The sequence below is a fragment of the Triturus cristatus genome, chromosome 1_2 (assembly GCF_964204655.1).
Source record: "Triturus cristatus chromosome 1_2, aTriCri1.1, whole genome shotgun sequence".
NCBI lineage: Eukaryota > Metazoa > Chordata > Amphibia > Caudata > Salamandridae > Triturus > Triturus cristatus.
Window position 1 is genome coordinate 1,048,429,020 of NC_140580.1, and position 21,442 is coordinate 1,048,450,461.

A 21,442-nucleotide genomic window follows, 5' to 3' on the forward strand; every position below is an offset into this window, starting at 1 on the left:
AAGGTTAGGTAACAGCCTCTCACCAGGAGCTGCCCGATACACAACATATCTTTTGCCCTAACACGAGGCTTTGGAAGAAGCAAAGGTAGGGACTGTGTACTTAGCAAATGACAAGATAAGATAACCTCCAGCCTTTACAGCCTCCTAAGGCAGCCTCGTAAATATCTCAGACAGAGACCTCTTAAACCAAGCACTGGAGTGAAACCCCAGGAAAGGAGTCCAGGGCGCTTTGCTCAGCTGTTTCGAGCCTGGGAAGGTCAGAGCGACACAAGGCACGTGCGATTGACCTAGAGATAGGGTCACGTAATTTGACGTACAACTAGACACTTTTTTTTTCTTTCTGGACAGTGCCTTAAACAACTCCTTAAATTAACATCGCCGTGGAAAAATAGAGACTAGACAATGTCATGTAGACCTTGGTCTCGTGCTGAAATGGGCCCGTTTAGGTACCAGTGCTCTTTTACAGCTTTGTACAAACTGCACTAGCAGTGTTCACTCGCACGCACTATCATATTTTGCTGGTGATAACTGTGAGGGAAAAGCATATATATATTTTTTTTTAAAATAGCACACACAAAAACAGTATAATTTCCATTTGCACCCGTTGTTTCCCATGTTTGTTCCAATGTAAAAATCGGGCTCTAAACTCAGAAAACGCCAGGTAAAAAATGTGTTTAAGCCGGGGAGAGAGAGAGAGAGAGAGAGAGAGAGAGTAACAAAGGTTAAAGTAGCGTCATAGATAGGTTAAATGTTCAGTAACAACATAATGTGTTAAACTCTAAAAACCACAGAAATTCACCAGTTATAGTTCTCATTTAACTATACCTTGTGCCCTTAAGTAACTTTAACCTGCACCGTCTCCATGCCCCCTGCCTTTCAACAGGTTCACTGTCTTCTTTAACAGACTAACACCTGATTTCTCTCAACCCCTTTGCAACGCCCTCTGAATATTAGTGGTAAACACACAAAAAAAAACTGTGCTGCACTACCTTGGCCTAGCAACATAATAAACCTATCTCCAAGCTTTTCAAAACATTGCAATCAGACTGGCAAAAATCCTGGGACTTGATCAACCAACTCCAGACCAGGCCTCAAATGTTCCCAGACAGCGCCTTTGCATCACCCACTGATATATCTACCAAATAAATAAGATCATCAAACCCTGTCTCACAGGAAGCTCATTCTACGGATCCAAATCTTTTCCAGATCCTCAGGAAACTCGGTGGGCCTCATAGAGTTTGACAGAGTGGTATCCCTTCTATGAATCACCAAAGCTCCAGTCTGTAGTTCCCACACGTCACTTAGCATTGGGGGAATGGCCAGGTTTCCTATGATGTAGCTGACTCATCTCCTGGAAATCTATGAATTGACAGCTCATTGGCCACAGGACTTCCTGGTCAGTGTATTAGAAGGCTCCCACTATTTAGGGCTAGCCTTTGGACGCATATCTTTCCTGCTCTGGACCTCCTTGCGAAGCAAGGCGGACCCAGGCAAGAAAAATGATCAATGCTCCACATGCAGGAAGACAATTCCCTCCACTTCAGAGCCATTTATTTGTGTTTGCTTTTCAGAAACCCACCCCCACGTTGGTGGATTGTCTCTGTAATACAAAAAGAAACCATCGAACAACCTCTTTGACGTGGCAAACAGCCAGCATTGCAGTTTGAGGAAAAGTGCATTAACGGATTCAGTTCCTCAGAAGGCATCCCTGCCAGGCCGGCAGGGACCTCTTAATGCAGTGTGGTGATCCTCTGCTGGGATGGCAGAGATGTTGTCTTAAATTGTATTGGTGGTCTAGGGTGCCACCAAAATTGCTAAATGTTGCACTGTGTGTACAAAGGTAGGGGCTGGGTACCAAATGCTGAATGCTTCACTCTCTGACACACATTGAGACAATAGTTTCTGGACATTGTGTTGCAGGTCGAAACGACTGTTCGGGGTTCTCAGAAGGAAATCAATCTCCCTACCTGGCTCCTTCAATGTAAAGCATGCAGTACTGGGAATAGCCACGTCTCCCTTGGATATTGATGCCCGGGCCAACGAAATGTTGATCCATGGATGAAGTTTTGGCAACCCATCTCTGAAACCACATATCATAAAAAGAGCAACTCCACTGATGTCTGGTATAATGCCCTTGAGAGCAACTCCAACATTTTTCATTTTCCCCTTTCAGACTTTTCAGTTTCTTATTTCTGTGTTGCAACAAGCATATTACAAATCACTAGAGATATTCTAAATAAAATATCCATAAAGCCAATTAATTTGGCTTTTATAGAGGGGAGACAGCTCCCTGTTCAAACACAGGAGAAGACAGGGGTACATGTAAAGAGCTAAAGAGGTAGATGGGGTGCGCAGTTTTTGGGTATGATGGTGAGTGGTTCTGCATCTTTCTGGTTAGAACATGAGTGAGAGATCTGTATGTAATCCACAGGTCACTGAAGATGACCTGAGGGTTGTTATACCTACTACAGAGATATCTTTATAATCTATAGGTCATGGCTGTTTTGGAATCCGAAAGATGACATTCAAGTGGCTAAGCCATGAATTGAGGGATTTGTCAAAAGTGTGTTACAGGAAGGATGCAACATTAAACTCAGGTGTAGATAGGAAGTATGAGGGTGGAGGAACTATGAGTCTCAGGTGCTGATCAGTGGAAGCTGCTTCCAATACAGCAGTGGTGAGCAGCACTGGGGAAATAATATTTTAAAAAAGGACTTACTTGCCACTACAGCTGCTAGGGCCCAGCTTCTTCCACGATCGCAGCCCATGGGCCACACTGCACAGGCTCCCAGACTCCCCACCCAATCTAGATGATGCTCTCATGCTATTATCCATGATTGGTCTGAATGGGCTGGTTTGACACTTGCTCAGGGACAGAGAGCCTGTGCCTTATCTGGCTGTGCAACACAGTTGGGTTGGAGAAATGTAAGTGCGCATGTTGGTTTGGCCATCCTAAAACAGCCGGCTAAACCGCCATGGGCACTTTCAGTACCCAACTCACCTCCTCCATGCTGCTGTCCATAGAGGATGATCCCGCCACAGACTCGGCCACTCAGCAGACTTGGCTCAGCCAGGGAAAAATAAAATGATAATAAATTGTTTAATTATCATTCTATTTTTTTATCGGTTGGCTCTGAGAAGTGGGGTGGTGCTCCTGCGCCATAACAGAGGAGCAGCCGCTGGTGCTGATAGGGAGTGAGAGGGTGGAACGACTACAAGTTTCAAGTATAGATAGGGAGTCACTGGTTGAAAAATCATGGGCCTCCGGTAGAGCTATTGATTCACAGGGTGGACAGACTACAGGTAGAGATTCTCAATGATGCAGTTCGTTAGTTTCTTCTTTAGATAGAGAGCCACAAGTTGAATGACCCATGAGTCTTGGATTTACACAGGAATGCAAAGGTGGGATTGCCCTAAAGTTTTGAACAAGGATAGGGAGCCAAGAGGTGGACAGTCTTAGATATGGGTGTGGCCCTAGAATCTCAGATTTATATAATGAGACACAAGGTGATTGCACTGAAGTCTGAGACATAGAGAATCATAAAGTGGACAGCCTATGGGCACTGGCTATAAACAGTAAGTCACAAGATGGATGGTGTATAAATCTCAGGTATGGTTTGAGAAGTCATGTGGAGGCCCGCCTCTGCATCTCTGGCACAGCTGTGGTGTTTCAGACAGGAAGAACGTGAACCTCGGATATAGATAGGAGGCAGTTCATGTGTCTTGTGTATAGATAGACACCCACAAGGTGAATGACACTTAAGTCGTGGGTACAAACAGGGTTTCACAGGGTGGATGACCCTTGAGTCCCATATATATCTTTATGTCTCCCCTGTTGCTACCATTGTGGAAAGTTATGACATCCAACTAGTGTCATATGCAGATGATACACAATTGGTCATCTCGCTGTCACGGGCACCTGATGCTGCGGCATCCAGCTTCAGTGCTTGCATGCAGGAGCTTGCATCCTGGATGTCTGACAACTGCCTGAAGCTGAATGGGTCAAAAACTGAAGTGCTCGTGGTAGGAGGTGGACCGAACGTGTGGTCATCGGCTTGGTGGCCAGCTTGCCTGGGTTCCACTCCAGTGCCCTGTCAACAGGCCAAAAATCTGGGAGTGATGTTTGACTCAGACCTTTCATTCACTCCCCAGATTAATCGGGTGGTCGGAGTATGTTTCGGCATGCTCAAGAGTCTAAGGAGAATCCTCGACCTACTTCCTGTTAGTGCCAGGCAGACTCTTGTACATGCCCTGGTCACATCTAGACTCGATTATTCTAACCTCCTGTATCTAGGAGCAACAGCGAGAAACCTTAACCGTCTCCAGGTACTACAAAATGCCATAGCCCGGCTGGTGTTGAGGCTTCCTAGAAGAACGCCCTCTAAAGATGCTCTGAAATCCCTTCACTGGCTTCCGGTCAGAGAAAGGATTACCTTCAAAGCACTTTGCATGTGTCACCGTATTATCATGGGCAGGGCGCCCGCACCCCTTCACAACCTCATCACCCCCTATAGACCGGAGCGGATGCTTAGATCCTCTGGCACCGGACTAGTAACCGTCCCCAAAATTCGTAAAGCTCGTATGGGGGGGAGATCTTTCAGGCTTCTTGCAGCCAAAAATTGGAATATGCTCCCGATAGAGCTGCGTCTTGAACCTTCAGAGACTAAATTCCGCAGTGCGTTAAAAACCCACCTCTTTCGCTCAGCACTGATTTAACCTCCCTGCTCTAGCCGCCTCTCACTTCTTCTCAGCGCGGGGACACGCCGGGGGCGTAACCATGCGCTTTACAAAATTTCATAATAATAATAATAATATAGATAGGGAGTCGTAAGGTGGACATTCCATGCGTGTCAAGTATACACAGTATACCACTCGGCAGACAGCCAACAAGCATTGGAATGGATAGGCAGTCATACGTGGAAGTTCCTTTAGTTTTGGGCATAGAGAGGGAGAAACATACTGGCACATGCATCAACAATGCCATTTGCGATTCCTTATTAGCGAAAAATAAGGATTCGCTAATAAGGAATAGCAAAAGGCTATGCATGTAGAAATCGCTTACAAAATAGCGATTTCTAAACATTCCTTAATTGCGACTCACAAATTGCGACTCGCAATTAAGGAATACCTCCCCATTTATTCCTATGGGCCTAGAGGCCCATAGGAATGAATGGGAAGTCTTTCTCAATTTCCGATTCTCAATTAGAGAATCGCAAATTGCTCATGCAATTTCAAGGGTGCCAGGGTGTCTAAAAGACACCCTGTTGCACCCCTGAAATCTGCATATGAGTACATCTTGCGCACACAAATGCCCCAAGGGCATGTGTGTGTGTAAAATGGAACTTTGAAAAATGCACTTTAGTGCATTTTTCAACGTTTTTGCAAATTACCATGAAGTTCAACTTCATGGTAATTTGCTCCCCCATTAGCGAAATCGCTAACATTTTTACTTTAATGCATTGCATTTAAGGAATCTCAATTTGAGATTCCTTAAATGCAATCGCAATTTAAGTAATCGCAATTTAGAGATTACTTAAATTGCGATTTTTGCATTTGGGATGATGCATCCCAAATGCAAAAATACCAGTCGCAAAGGGGCAGATTCTGAAAATCTGCCCGTTTGCGACCGGTTTTTGCTTTGATGCATGTAGGCCATAGTCTTTAATTAATGAATCTTTGTAATGAATAGAGGATTATAGGGCGATCCACTCAAGAGTATCAGTGATAGATAGGAGGTCACAAGATGGATGGTACGTGAGTCTCAGGTGTAAACAGGGAGTTACAATATAGATATACTTTGAGCCTCAGATGTAACTAGGGGGTCATAACACGCATAGCCCATGAGGCCCGGCTATGGATAGGGGGTCACAGGGTGATTGGTCCTAGAGTCACAAGTATAGATAGGGTGGTCACAGTGTGAACAGCCCATCGGTCTCGATCGACCGAGTCACAGGGTGGACGGATCATCAGCTGTGGGTCTGGCTAGAGCTTGCGAGTCTTGGCTATATAAGGAGTTGTAACGTGGACTGCACATAAGTCTCACTATAGACAGGGAGTCACTGCTCTGTATTCTCAGATATAGTGAGCCACAGGGTGGATGGGCATTCCATGAGTGCCATGTATAGACAGGGTGTACCACCCTCAATCCTCGAGTCTCTTATGTATTGAGGGGGTCACAAAATGGTCAGCCTCAGAAATAAAAGGGAGTCACGGAGTGGGCAGTCCACAAATCTCAGGACTGCGCATAGAGTAACTAGATGAACTCATGAGCCTTGGCAATGAAAAAGAAATCGATTATCACTCGGTCTCAGATAAGGTTGGGGAGCCAATGAGCCTTGGCTATGGGGAGTCACAAGATGGTGGGAGCATGACTTTCAGGTGCAGACAGGGAGTCACACAGCACAGGGACCGAAAGGAGATCCAGGTGGAGGGACTCTTAAAGGGGCCTTCCCCTGCACGAGGTCATAGTAGATCTCACAAAGGTACATTCTGGAATGCCTGTTGATGGTGATTGTTGGTCTGGATAAATAGAAATGTGTTTTTTCTACACTCATTACCCCTTTAAAACTATATAGGTTGGATTTCTCACAACAAACCATACTAAACATTTGACTATCAGGCACCTGAATACAAAAAAGTGTCCTGCGGTCCATACAAACTGCACCGGAAAAGGGAAAGCTGATGCCGGATTCTACAATGAGCTCCGACTCTAGGGACTAAGCCGGTGGTTCCCAAACTGTGCACCGTGGTTCCCTGGGGCGCCGTCAAATCTAGCCAGGGGAGCCGTGCACCAAGCACTTTAATGCATTTAACATTGAAAGGGTTGTTGGCTTCAGTTAAACTAATTAGACTTAAACATATGCTGTTAATGATTTGTAAGTGACATGCCTAAAGCTGTAAACATAGTGCTTAATTGATGGCATCTCGCGGGAGATGACCTCCATATTTCACTGGATCCCCACATTCCAACACTCCCAAAGTAGGCAGAAGATGCCTGATTTATTTTGTTAAACTTGTTAATAGTTTACTTTTTTTCCAAATGCATTATGTACCAATGCAAGTTATCAGAAAAGTACAGTTACCTGTCTATCAAACACCCTAAGTATTATTAAATATTGACATTTGTACTTGAATCATAGGTACTTCCAGTACACATTTCTTTCAGTAAACACACTTCCAGACAGGCCGGCTCTCGCCTTGAACACAGGGAAGTAAAACGGCATATATGGCATAATGCCAACATTGGAAGCAAGAAAAAGGCACGTTTAAAAAAAAACCAAAAAACAACAAAAAAACCAGAGGAATTTATTTTACTTGCATTGATTTGGAGGCAATTTTAGGGAGGACATAGCAAAAATAAAGCTGTATGTGGTTTAAAAAATTGTGAGTCACCCTGCTGAGACAGGAGTGTTGGCGCGTATGACATGGATAGAAATGGAAGTGCATGCAAATATTCTTCAAGCACAGAAACACTTTGGCAATGGGGCCTACATGCGTTGGGGTGCTATCTAGCACTTTAAGTGAGATAAAAAAAGTTTAAGAGGGTACTCTAAAAAAGGCATGGGTAAAGAAGTGTAACTAGGAATATTTTATTAGAGGCGCCGCCTTAGTAATACAAAACACCCTGCGTATATGATCATAATACATTCATCAGCTTCATTCCAATTATTTTTAGGGAGAAAAATGTAAGTACTCCTGAGGCCAGGTTTACAACCACCCCCACCCCGCCCTCCAAAAAAAGTAACCGTGGGGAGCCAAGGGCAATGGCCAATGGGTCAAGGGAACCACGGGTCGAAAAAGTTTTGGAACCACTGGACTAAGCAAAGCTCAACCAAGTAAAAACGGTCCTTTGTGGCGCTGCTAGCATTTTCTCTTCCGACACGTTCTTGGGAAAGCCCGTTTTCAGATATTCTCATTTCATTGACTCTTTTCACATCTTTTTTTCGTGCTTTCGTGCTTGCTAGTAATTCTGCCCCTTGAGTGTATCACCTGTCACCCACACCTTTCCATGTCTAACAAAGGCCGCTTCCTGGGCAGGGTGGGGCAGCGCCCTCCCGCCTCTGGTCCGTGAGAGGGCATCGGAGCCTCTAAACTGCTCCGGGTGGGTCTCAGGTTACAGTGGCTGTAATGTACCCGCCACCGAGGCCTCATCTGGTTAATTAGTGTCTCGAAGCCACCGCGCTTCCTTGGCGTGGCCCTGAGTCCCCGCCCACGCCTGGTGAAGCAGATCAGTTTACCTGCCACTCCTGGCAATATAAGCATCCCCGGGGCTCATCCTCGGGTGACGGCGAGACACTCTACCTGCAAGAGCACCGCCTGCGAGCATCCTGCCCGGCCCGCCACAGACAGTAAGTGTCCCTGTTTAGACATACATGACAGAGCAGGCATTCTTCGACACAGAAACGTCCGCGGTTTATACATTCCAGGCACCGGCGCAGGACTTTATGTCACTTACTAACCACAGGCGTGTCGGTTCCAATAGCTGTAAATAGTCTTGGGGGGAGATGTGGTCTGTCGGCTAGACTGCCGCCTTGGGTGCTGCAAACCAGGGTTCGAACCTCGGGGTCGCGTCCACATCCTGTGATTCTGGGCAAATCACTTAATCTCCCCGTGCCTGAATGTGTAATGTAAATACGGTGCTCGTGTAAAGCGCTCCGATACCTGCGGGTCGAGTTCGCGCTATATAAAATATGCAAAAAAAAAGTCTGTTTTGCTGTTATCCATTTATACTCGATGATTCCCGTCGTGAAACCGTAGGACCGAAGGCTGAATCCACAGGGCCAGTTATCGACCCTGAGCTGACAGGCTGCGTCAAGAGCTCAGTGGTAGGTACAAACCTACCAGGTTTCTTACCGCTCAACCTATTTGGCAAGCAAGGGAAAACTGATGAATGAGTCTTAGGAAACGTTTCGTTATGGTGCAACTTTCTTTACTATACAGCGCTTCCCAGAGGCGCAACTAGAGCCAAATTTCGGGGAGGGCTGAGCAAAAATTTCGGGGGGGGCTGAGCAAAAATTTCGGGGGGGGCTGAACTTTAAGCAATAGGCAGAGTGGAGCTGCAGGGGCTCTTAGAAGGGGTGAAACAACAGCGAGGCCTCATTAACATGCGAATGGTCTTTTAAAGACCTGTGAAGTGCTCGGGTGCGGCTGCTTTTTTGCCCGGGAAGGTGTCTCAGCCCGGGCTGCCACACACGACGGGGGGGGCTGAAGCCCTGTGAGTCCAATGGGTGTTGCGCGCCTGGCGCTTCCTTTTAGAGCCTTGCTCCTTCTTAGCGCTGCACGAAAAACTGCACCATTATCCACGCCGATATTGTTTGTTTTACAGACTTGGGCATGGAACTAGTAGAGTCCACACAGGTGCCTGCCGTTTGAGCATTAACTCGCTGAGCTGTCTTACATGCAATTGAATTGTGGCACACACATGTTCAAGAAGAAGGCTCAAACAATATGCCAAGGGAAAAGTATTCATGTTTTGCAGTTCAGTAAATGGGTATTACTCGAAGTGTCTCTTGATTAGCTTAGCACTGTCTGTGGCAATAGGGAATCAATAATGCAGAGGGGTAGATTTACTAACATTTAGCACAACGCAGTGTAACTACCAAAGCTGCTGTTCTGTTGGAGGGGGGGGGGGGGTGACAGCAGTGCAGGGCCATATTTACTTGATATGGCCTGCTGCTCTATTTCCTTAAGCTGGTGCACAAACAGACTCTCCAGAGCCATGCACACATCTTCGCACCATGGTGCGAAGCTGTAGTGTGTGTGTGATGTTTAGTGTAGATTTTGAAATGGCAGTATTCATTTCCAGTATGAATTCCTCTGCCTAGACACATTTTAGAAGACGTCATACACTGCATGTGCGCCGTTCAGTGCAGGTCACATGCAATGTGGGAACCTGTTGAGAAGTAACTATATTACTCAGACTATGCGCTTGTCTCGAGGGGCTGCTATTTTTCACACAAAACCCGGTCTGTAAATAAATGTTAGTAGATGTGGTTTTGCTTCAAATACCATGGGTCTCGCACTGAAATAAACCGGGTACCACCCATGTAACACCCCCACGATAGAGAGTGGCGCAAAGGGCTGTGTGTGCTGAAAAAGGGCACCTTTTCAGCGCAAAAAGGTTTGTAGCTGGGAAGTAAATACTGTATCAAGACTTTGAGCAGCTTTGTGTCACTTTCTGCGAGTTTGCAGTGCTGCGAAGTCTTGATAAATCTGCGTCGAGAATGTAGTAAATCGGAACGCAAGAGATATACTGGAGGCTGTATGGAGCTGAAGCCCAAATATTGCACCAGTGTCGAGAAGTTTTGTACTCAGTTCTGGTTATTTTTTGATCTGTCCCTTGGTCTCCTGGTTTATTTGTTTCCTTTCTGTCTAAGACACCAGAATGCCAATTTTGGGCCAGATTCGTAAAGATAAACTGAGACCAAAAGTCTAAGTTACGAATTCTGGTATTCACAAAGGTAAGTTACGAGTAGTACTTTTGCACCAGCCTCGGGGCGGAGTTTCCACACTTGGGGTAGAACTAGGCCTGGGCTAAATTTCCGTTCCGCTCGCAGAAATTGCGATAATTTGACATTTTCGCGTTCTGCGGAGAGCGCGAAAATGTTAAAATTTCCGCATTCCGCAGTTTAGCGATAATTTGGTTCTTGCTCGCGCTGGAAAATAATACATTCTCGCGCGCGCACGATCGCCTTACCTGAATCCCCGCGTTCGCCGACAAGTTTTCCCGATCCAGTCGCGTTCTCCACAAGATGTTGGATTGTTGGTAGCCATTTGCGCTGTCTCGCGACAGTTCGCGCCAGCAGTAACGTCATGCGTCGCGCGATCACGTCTTTCTTCTCGCGATCATGCACCGCGAGAAGAATAAAAACAAGATGGCCGCGCCCGCAAGCAACCGCATGGGTAAGTTGGCGAGCCGCGAACACGCAGAAAATACCGCGAACGGGCGGGAAAAAACCTCCGTACTCAGGGCGGAATCTCCGCACTCAAGGCGGATCTACGCCCCGGGTGCGGAGATTCCACCCTGAGTGAGGAGGTAAAGATATTACTCGTAACTTACCTTTCTGAATACCGAAAAGAAGTAAAGTTAGACTTTTGATCTAAACTTAGACCTAAAGTCTAACTTAACCTTTGTGAATCAGGGCCAGAATCTGGGGCACTTGACCGAAAAACTTGGGATTTTGTGTTAAAAACTGTAAGCATGTGCCATGCAAGACCAACTGTTGTGTGTGAATCTATGTGATGTAATAAGCAATTATCCTGCCTTGTACTGTCCTAATAATATTTTCAAACACCCCTACAATCCTGTTTCCATTGCACCCTGTTTCTTTAATTGCAGCTGCTCATCACACAGCCCTGTTCTGCCCACAGCACATCATGTCTGGAATTTCTGCGACAATTGCAATATATTTTGTAAAGCGCTCTGCTGCTTCTAGGAGCTAAGCTTGTGCTGCATTACATTTCTACAGTCAATGCACGCATGACAAGCAGCTTATTTCAGAACTAGCACTGGTACAGGACCAGCTGCTCATCCGTTCCTGCGTTCTTGAAGGCAAGGTTGCTCAGTGGGTTTAGCTCTCTCCTTACTTCTATTTTCGGCTTGCAGGTCGCAAGTTACCTTAATATCTGGCCCATTTTCTGATGGTGCTCCAGGCCTCTTTGCCTCTTTCTCAGGGAAGTTTGTGCTCTTAGTAATTGAATCTGCAACAGGTGGTTTGTCTCCCCTTACCCCTTCTGAATTAGGCATGAAGTCCGCACTTCTGTAAGGCAGTGATGTGTGAATACCCACACCTTGCTCAGCTAGACATGAATTTGCATTTTGTTTTTATAATAATTGTTCTGACCTTCTATTTACTCACAGGGATATGTACATATTATCCTAAGCGCCTGGACGCGGTTTACTCAACTGTTAGGCTCTATAAAAGAATATTCACATAAAACCTGGATATTCAGGTGTAACATCAATGAGAGGAGTAAGACACAACTTCTCATCCGAAAATCTTTGTGACCCAGCCCTTTAGATCTCATGCAGCGATCTGGAGGGAGAGGTGTGGCGCAGCGGCCAGGACGGCTGCTTAGGGAGTGTGGAGCTCTCATGGTTCGATCCCTGGCTCAGCTCAGCCCAGCACCATGCGACCTGGGCAGTAGCTCCGACGGCCACCAGCGCCTTGCGGCCCTTAGGCGTGATTACTGCGCGCTTTACAAATGGCGGGTTTTATATCATGGCTTTGTTTGACCTCTTAGAATGAAAAGCGCGAGTCAGCTCTCTCCCCTACAAATCTCTCCATGTATATATCTTGCCTCAATCACCCTCTCTTTCCTCTTGTGTTCGAACATTTTGGGATTGACGCACAAAGGTTTCTAATTGTAAATTTCAAGCTTACACCATTAGCAAATTCTGAAACTGCATGTGACAGGTGAATAACATCGACTGGAGTTGTCACACAGGTAGGAGAAGCGCTTAGAAGACTTGTTGTTGTGAGCATTCTAGAAAATGTCAACGGGTGACACAAAACACCCCTAGGGAACTCCCACGTAGCTTGATATTCATCGGATTCACAAACATCACAATTCCTTTCTCACACTGGTCTTTGGTTGTTCACTTACACCTCCAGGGTGCATGTATAAGAGCATTATTCTCGCTTTTTGCCAGCACTGTGAGGCATTAAACGATTGGTCATGGAAACACATTCTCGGTCCCTATGCATGCAGAAACTCGGTATGTTTTCAATGCACCCATGTAAGGTTAGGAAATACGGGAATATGGGACTATGCTAGAAAAGTTGCCGAAAAGCGTGCATTTAGGTATGTAAGTTCCAAACCTGATTAAGGCCGGGGCACACATACGCCTGAGCGTTCGATTTCTCGGGCACGCAATTGTAAGTATCCTCAATGGAGAGTCACACACCCTGTGGAGATTTGCAGCGTCTTTGAGACTAGGGCCTATATAGACTCCAGCAGCAACGTTTTGCGGCCAGCTTGTCACACAAACATCTCTGGGCAGGTTTATTACTTTTTAGCTCAATGCCGTGCAGCAAGTAAACGTGTGCCGTGTTGCACCGGGGGGAGACAGTATTGCAGAGACACATCTCTTAAGGTGGCACTGTCGACCAGTTCCCCGATTCTGGCACACAAACAGGCTACCTGCCTGGTACCATTGCTTAGAATAACTTAAAATACTTCTAATGACAGCACAACAGGTAGAAGAAATTAAAACATTGGAATTTTTGTAGATATGGTATGGATTAGTATCACAATGATGGGTGGAGTGTGGGAATGCCCATATGCTCCCAATGGGACATCCCCTTAACACAAAGTAGTACAAAGCACTATTCACACGACTTTTAGGGCAACCTTCCAGGGCAAAAAAAGTTTTGTGATGGAAAGTAAGTACTTTAGCAAAACATTTGTGAACCGATTTGTGTCACTTTGCGTGGCTGCACTGGTGCAAAATCCTCCTAAATCTGCCAACCAGGTTGAGATGTGAGCCAAACTGCGCCAGCAATGTGGCGCTGAGAGGGAGGAGACTTGTTCATAGCAAACGTGGGGAAGGGGCTTTTTACCCCTCTCTGCATGCCATCAAATGGCTTCTACATCGGAAATAGAACCCTCCTTGTGTTCCCCTCACTGGTTTATCTTTCATGTTTTATTTGACTCCTCTTTACTGCTCTTCCTCCTTCTTTTGTGTTGCCCGTATCCTGCGTGTTGTGATTTAAAGTGTGACTACCACCCCTGTGGCTCCCATCCTACCCCTTTTCCTCCATTTTGTAAACTCTTGCAAAACCCTGCCTAAGCCGGAGCGGCTGGCAGGTATATATATTGGTGGGGTGGGCAATTGGGTGGTGGGTGATAGGGTGCATGCAGGCAAGGTGAGCTGCTACAAAAAAAAAGTCACTTACCTTGCTTGCTTTACGTCCGACGTCCTCCTCACTCCGTCCCTCAGCTCCGAGTGCTCCAGTCAATTCCATTAACCAATCGTGGTGCTACTCTCATGCGGGTCACCAGCATGAGAGAAGCACCAGGATTTGATGGAGCAGGCTCGCTGGACGCTCCTTCAGGCCCTGTAGGCAGTAGCGGTCCGTGGAGGGAGTTCCGTGGGGCGGTGAGGCGGGGCGGGGGAGGGGCAGGGTGGGGGAATGTAAACACCGGAATATGGATGAACGGAGGTAAGTACACATTTAAATAAATAAAACGAATTCCTTTGCGCGCGCTGCATCGCAAAATGCGATGCAGCGCGCGCAACGAAATTCATTTTATTTATTTACATGTGTACTTACCTCCGTTCATCCATATTCCGGTGTTTGCATTCTCCCACCCTGCCCCTCCCCCGCCCCACCGCCCCACGGAACTCCCTCCACGGACCGCTACTGCCTGTAGGCCTGTGCTTGGTCTCCACCCAGCTGTCTAATACAGCTGAGTTGAGAGCTTCAAAGTGCACATGTCGTTTTGGCCGGCGCAAGACTGCCGGCCAAAGTGGCATGCGCACTTTGGAGCATCCAGCCAGCCACTGCTGCTGTCCTCAGCTGCCAATCAGCGGCAGAAGAGGACACCCCCCCATTTCTCCCAGCTGGGGGCAGGCTGGCAGCGGCAGCGCGCCGCATGATGAATAAAATGGCAATGAAATACTTTCATTGGTATTTTCTTCTCCAGGTTTAGCCCAAAAGCGGCGGGCGGGGAGCGATGCTCTCCCACCCTCAAGCAGACACTGCCGCTTCCTACTGTTTCTGCGGTGCTACTGTTTAATTTGCTAGTGAAACTTTATGCTCCAACGAGTTGGTAAAAGAGAGTGAGTACGGTGTACAGTTGTTAAAAGAGAGTGAGTACGGTGTACAATCAGGATTTCACCCCCTTGCCGTGCCAATGAACGCAGCACCATTGGTGTGTGAATTCCATGGCACAAGTTCAAATCAGGCCATGGCCAACCGCGCATCTAACCTCTCTGACTTTCTAGAGCCCATTACATTCAGAAATAGCAACACCTGATATTTTCAGTGTTGTGAAATTGCAGCACTGAAACAGTAAGCGCTACAATATGAACATGTTGTTAAAATCTTGGACCAATAGTAGTAAGGGAGCAGCACACTTCAATGTAAATGACATGAGGGGAGCGGGGGAGTGAGTCTAGAAAATAGAGTATCTCTTGTAAAGAAAATATAAAAAGCGTCTATGGTATGTGTGTTTAGTAGTCTTAATTTTATTTACATTACCTAAATTAGCAATGACAGCGCTCAAGTATTCAGAATCAGAGGTTCTGCAGCACCCATGTGTCCCTCGTTCTCACTCCACTGTACAGAGGTGAGTAACAAGCGCTTAACTCACTGAGCCACCTTGCTAGCGGCATGAGCTTGCATGGTGGTCCTTGCAATATCAAACTCCATCTGAAGCACTATGCATGCTCTATCATGCTGTGCTTGTGCTGATACGGTTATTGTAAAGTCTCTGTACTTTCACCTCTGCTAAACCTTCTAGTGATGTATTCATTCTGAGCATTTGTTTATGCCAGTGCCACTGTATATAGAGTCTCATAATGCTAAATGATGGGGGTCTCCTGCAGAATATGATGAGCGGGCCCCAAAGTCTTGCATATGTGACAGATATTAATTGGCGTTGGGCTAAATGGGGGCGCCCTGAATGGTTGAGGCATCTAAATGCTTCAGGGCCCCTGCGTGCCTCAGGGGCTGCAAGAGCCTGTTATGCCCACGTGTACATAGCACTGAAATATGTTCTATTATGGTGGGATTTGAGTGGATTGTCCAGCCATAGAGGAGTTTGGGAAAGGTGTACTTTTGTTGAAGGTCTGTAGACCTAGAAGGCTTTATGGGAGGTGTCCAGCCATTGACACCCTGCCAATAAGGTGTGCTGCAACAGAGGGCTTTGATGAAGGAGTATTACCACAGTAGGCTTTGTGGAAGGTAAGTAGACATAGAGGGGCATATTTATGAAAATTGTGGCGCAGGGCAACGCAGCATGTCACCTTGCTGCGCTACCTTGCTTCACTGGGAAAGGGCACGAATGCGCCGTATCTATCCAATTCGGTGCATTCCTGTCCTTTCCTCTTGCTCTGGCACCATTTTGACAGCCTTGCGCCAACGCGGGAACCCTTGCACCATGGTGTAAGTGTGCCTCCCATGCATGCAGGATAGTTTATATGCAGGAATGGGCACCTTCCTGCACAAAAACAATGCTGAGAGGCTTGTTCCTTTCTGTATGGGGTGCTGCATAATGCAGCACATGTAGAAAGAGGTACAATATAGAAGAAATAAAGACATTTCTGCTTTTTACACCTCGCCTGGGGAGGCATAAGATTTTGGAGCATTCCCAGGTTTACAAGTCCTTGTAAATCTGGGAATGCGTCAAAAACCATGGGAGGTGGGTGGTAACATCCATCGCAACGCCCATGGAATGCCTTCCTTGTGCAGAGAAGGCAATTCAGTGATTTGTGCTGCATTGCCTTACTCCAAATTTATGAAGCCACTAAAAGTCATGCAATATGGCTTTGCGTGGCTTCATAAATCTGACTTAGAGGCTCGTGTCACGCATGTGCCACTTTGCGTAGTGCAAATGTGACACAAATCACTCATAAATATGCCCAAGAGGGCTTTAGGGAAGGTGTCCCGCCATAGACATCCTTTGGAGAAGGTGTGCTACCACAAAGAGCTTTGGGAAGGTGTATTTTTTCCACAGTGGCCTTTGTGGAAGGTGAGTAAACATTGTGGGCTTTAGGTAAGGTCTCCCACCATAGACATTCTGTGGCGAATGTGTGCTGCCACTGAGGGCTTGAGGGAAGGTGTATTACCACAGTCGACTTTTTGGAAGGTGTGTAGACATAGAGGGCTTTGAGGGAAGCTGTCCCACATTAGACATCAGGTGGAGAAGGTGTGCTGAAACCACAGTGAGCCTTGGGGAAGGTGTCCACCACTAGTGGGCTTTGGGGAAGATGTGGTAACATAGAGGGTGTTGGCATAGGTGTCCAGCCATGCAGAAGTTTAGATAAGGTGTCTTCCAAAGAGGGCGTAGGTGAAAGTGTGCTACCACATAGGGCTTTGGAGAAGGAGTGCTACAATACAGGGCTTTTGGAAAGGTGTGCTACCATAGAGGGCTTTTGGGAAGATTTGGTGCCACAAAGGGCTTTGGGTAAGGTGTAGTGCAAAATAAGCCTTTCTGGAAGGTGTGCCACTGTATAATTCTTTTGGGACGGTGTGCTACAATGGAGGGCTTTGGGAAAGGTGTATTATCATATAAGGATTTGATGAAGGTATGCAGCCATGAAGTACAAAAGAAGCCTTTCTGGAAGTTGTCCTACCACAGATGCCATAGGGAAGGTGTGCTACCAGAGAGGGCTTTACTGAAGGTGCAAGGCCATAGCGCATTTATGGGACACAGTATCAAAGGCAGCGCTGAGATAAAATACAATCAGCGTGGCTGTCCCGCCCTCATCTAGGAGCTGCGTGAAGTGTTCTGTGACTTCCAGAAGGGCAGACTTGGTACTGTGTCCTGCCCTGAACCCTGATTGGGACTCATGTAAAAAATAGAGGCTCTACAAAAGCAGAGAGTTCTCTACAGACATGCTTTTCTAGAATTGTAGACAGAATAGGGAGCAAGGAAATGGGTCTATAATTAGACCAATTGGCAAGATCCAAGTTGGGTTTCTTCAGAAGGGGAAGAACAGTGGTGTGCTTCCATGCCTGAGGAACAGAGCCCTCCTGCAACAAACAATTGAGGAGTTTTACCAGAGGAAGCCAGATGCTCGGATCTAGAAGACAGAGCTTGGCAGGAGGAAGGGGATCCCTGTGAGAAGCATATCGTGTAGAGTGTGCCAAAGACACAAATGAAGACAGGTCGGGAGTATCCCACAAGTCCAGTGTCTGGTGGATAGGAGGAGAGTTCATCGAAACTGAAGCCTCAAAATCAGCGAGCACTGGACCAATATCAGTCTGAGAACAATCTCTTCTTCCTCACAGCAGATTGCTGAATAGCCTGCACTTTACTCATGAAGAAAAGCGTCAATTCCTTGCATTGAACCTGAGACAGTAGAGCTGCAGGAGGGGCCGGGGTCAGAGAGCTCACTGACTATCCTAAAAAGTTTTACAGTTCATATGTAAAGCTCTCAGATCCCCTCTGGGGGTTTGTTCATGCTACATAAAACGTCAATAAATAAAGATGTCCAGGGGGTGATTTTACATCAATATGAATGTAATAAATTAGTAGATATAAAGCGCTACACATAGCATAACAATAATAACTAATACAGCAAATGTGTCAATGTCGGATGGATGGCTGGTGAGTGGACGGGTGGTAGATGAAGTTGGAAATGTGAATCATTTGGGTGGCCTTGCAGTGGGAGCTTGGTCCATGAGAAGAAGGAACAAACAGATGAATGTATCAATAGATTGGTGGAAATATTGATGAACCAGAGAAAGATTTACGTAACTAGATAAGTAAAGTCTGAAGCAGAGAAAGATTTAAGTAAATATTTAAGTAAAGCCTGAAACATTTGTAGAGTTTGAAAGTAGGATACTCTGTTTCTAGCTTTTAGTAAGAATGTACTGAGTCAAGTAAAGTCAGCAAACAGCCAGAAGACACATAATTTGGCGAGAAGTTAGAATCAGAACATTCCATGGGAGAAAATCTATTTCTCAGCTTCCAAAGAGTAGGGTATGTTTGGTTATGTGGGGCATTTAGGGTCAAAGGATGGGTTGCGGGTGATTGACTGGCTAGGCCAGCTACAAAACACTTCTTTGTTCTTTGTGCAATAGAATTCGGCTATCTTGAGTGTGTAAACTTCAGGGTAGCGTCCTCAGACAATCTAAAAGAAACCCTTCTTTGTTTTTTGCATTCTTTCCAAAAGATGCTGCATTTCCCATTCCCTTGGGGTATTTTCCAATTCACAAGCCAAACATTTGTTTATCACTTTCAACAAATATGTGCTTGGCATCGCCCAAAACCCCTACAAAGTCACGTGCAGTTAACATTGTTTTTTCAAGTTTCTGGAAATCCCAAGAGTTGCCTCACAGTGAACCTTCGAGTCTGACTAAAATGTGTGTGCGAGTCCCAGTGAAAATCAGAAGCGAAGTTCAGTTAGCCCAATTTTCAAAGAGCGCCTGAGTGTGTGTCGCTTATGGTGGGGCGGGCAACACAGAAACTCTAAGCACTTGCACATTTGTGCAATTGGAGTTAGATAGCGGGTGATTCGAGTGCTTCTTTGTGTAAATCCTAAAGTCATCGTTCGTTTCCACACAATTAATTCAAACACAGATGTGAATCGTCGAACCGCCAGTCTGTCTTCGGAAGTGGGCATACCAAGGGAAGGCTGACCAGTGAGCACAAGTGCCAGGCTCACCCCCACCTCCAACATTAGCTGCCAGGCACGCGCACAATATCTCGTCATTCATTTGCTGCCATCACCCTCGTGGGTGAAGGGGTTGCAGCCTGTTTACTGTAGCAGTCTCCTCAAGTCCCAGTGGTGATGTGAGCGCAGGGCAGACAAGGGGCCCTAATGCGCATCTCAAGCAAGAGTATTTAATCCATACAAGAGGGGGGGGGAGGGGGGTGCTGGTGTAATTAAAAATATTAATTCCACCCATTGACGTCCTTGCGTATACCTGAAAGGAGTACTACAAGACAGGCGTCTGTCAGCCAAGATCTTTTACCACTTTGAGATCGTCTGGGACAAGAAATACAGAAGTACCTCTTTTTCTGCGTCTATGCGTGTCACGGTCTGTGGGAATATTAATTTCTGAGGACGGGGCAGTTTCTGCAAAATCATGGATTGGCCATATTTACCACATAATCCATCACCTACCACATAATTTGCAGACTTCACAAAAAAGGTTTCTAGCTCAAATGAATACAAAAGTTGCTAAGGAAACGGTGCCATTCGCAGTTCCACACTGTGTCATATCCTTTGCAAATGTTAACACACCACATTTCAATTGCTGTTTGATGTACTCTTGTGTTCAACTAATACGAATCAGGTGCAACCTCGCGCAGACACTGAAAATGCCAACATAACTAAAGAATACTGATACAGATTGGCTCTTATTGTGACACATAAATTGTCTAGTATTGCATAATTTTGTCAACCTTCCTACCGAATTTGGTCCTCTGCTACCGGATAATCCCAGTAGCCCTGATGTATTGTGCACAGGATGACCACTAATCCCATTATCATAGACCACCCCACTATTCCTTCTGAAAGGTCCTATTACAAACCTCTTCACAGGATAACAACTCAATTGAGGATAAAGTAACTTCTTTCAGCTATTTTATTTACAAATAATGTCTCCTGTGTGAGCATCAATTTACTTTCCATTTGTGCCTAGTAGGTAACTAGTGTTTTATTTTAGAAATGCACTTGGCAATAAGTAATTTGCTTCGATGAAGGTGACGATATAGCATAATGGGTTGATGAAGGTCTATAACAATGCATTACATAAAACGGTCGGTCTTATCTTCCTGCTACTAGCACTAGTGTCTTAGGGTTCTATTATGATGTAGGGCGGATCGCCGCCCTACATCATACCCTGCCCGCCACCCATTTCCCCCCTGCTATATTAGTATGGCAGGGGGACCCCGGAGGACGGAAAGACCGTCCGCCAGTTTACCGCCGGTCGACCAGTCGACCGGGCGGAAAAGGGGCTGAATATGATGGCGGTGTCTGCAAGACACCGCCATCCATATTAGCATGGGTAGCGGTGCAGGGCTTTCCATGGCGGAGACCCCGCCATGGAAAGCCAGGCGGATGTTGCTTTCGGGGGCCCATTGCGGGTCCCCAGGGTATTGGGGGGGTGGGTGTTGCACATGCGGGTACCTATGGTACCCCCCTACATTGTCATCCACAACGTGACAGGCACCTCGTGGTGCCTGTCACCTTGTGCATGAAAATGCACAACGTGCATTCCCAGCATTGTGGCGGGCGGTGCTGTGAGCACCGCCCGCCACAATGCTGGGAATAGCGGATGCCACAGTGGCATCCTAATTGCCAGTGCGGGACCGCTGCACCACTGGCGGCCAGTCCCAGCACCGCTAGGGTGGCAGGCGGAAAAAAGTCTGCCCGCAATCCTAATAGGCACCTTAGTTGGGTCATGTGCTATATAATTTTAGTGTGGTATATATTTTGCATAATGGTTATGGGCTCTTTTCTGTTTCCAAAGAATATAGTTTTATGCAGATGGCTAGAGTTTAGGTCAAGCTAATTTCCAATATGGGCAGTTCAGTCTGCTTAGTCTTTAACGTATTGGCTCTTCGAACAATACAGAAAATTACAATAGTTGAATTATAGTGTCTGAGATACCTAATCTCATCAATTATTGTGTATTATGGGTTTACAAAGTCCATTCTTAAGTTTTAGTCGAGTTTCTTTACATGTGACTTGAATACTTCAGGGTGATACTTAAGAGCTTTGGTTTACACCAAACATGTGATATCTGACGCGGTGTATGAA

General features: G+C 46.3%; 1 protein-coding gene across 2 annotated transcripts in view; it reads left to right on the forward strand.

Moving 5' to 3' along the window:
• The window catches only part of LOC146868637 (keratin, type I cytoskeletal 18-like), a 172,985-nt gene that overhangs the window by 115,813 nt on the left and 35,730 nt on the right, over nucleotides 1-21,442 (forward strand). Inside the window, exon 1 of one of the 2 annotated variants that reach the window (XM_085612327.1) lies at nucleotides 8,208-8,348. The exons of the other annotated variant lie outside the window; for it this stretch is intronic. The gene's annotated coding sequence lies outside the window, so the exon portion shown is untranslated. Of the gene's footprint in view, nucleotides 1-8,207; nucleotides 8,349-21,442 lie in introns of those variants that run through there. 2 annotated transcript variants of the gene reach the window in all.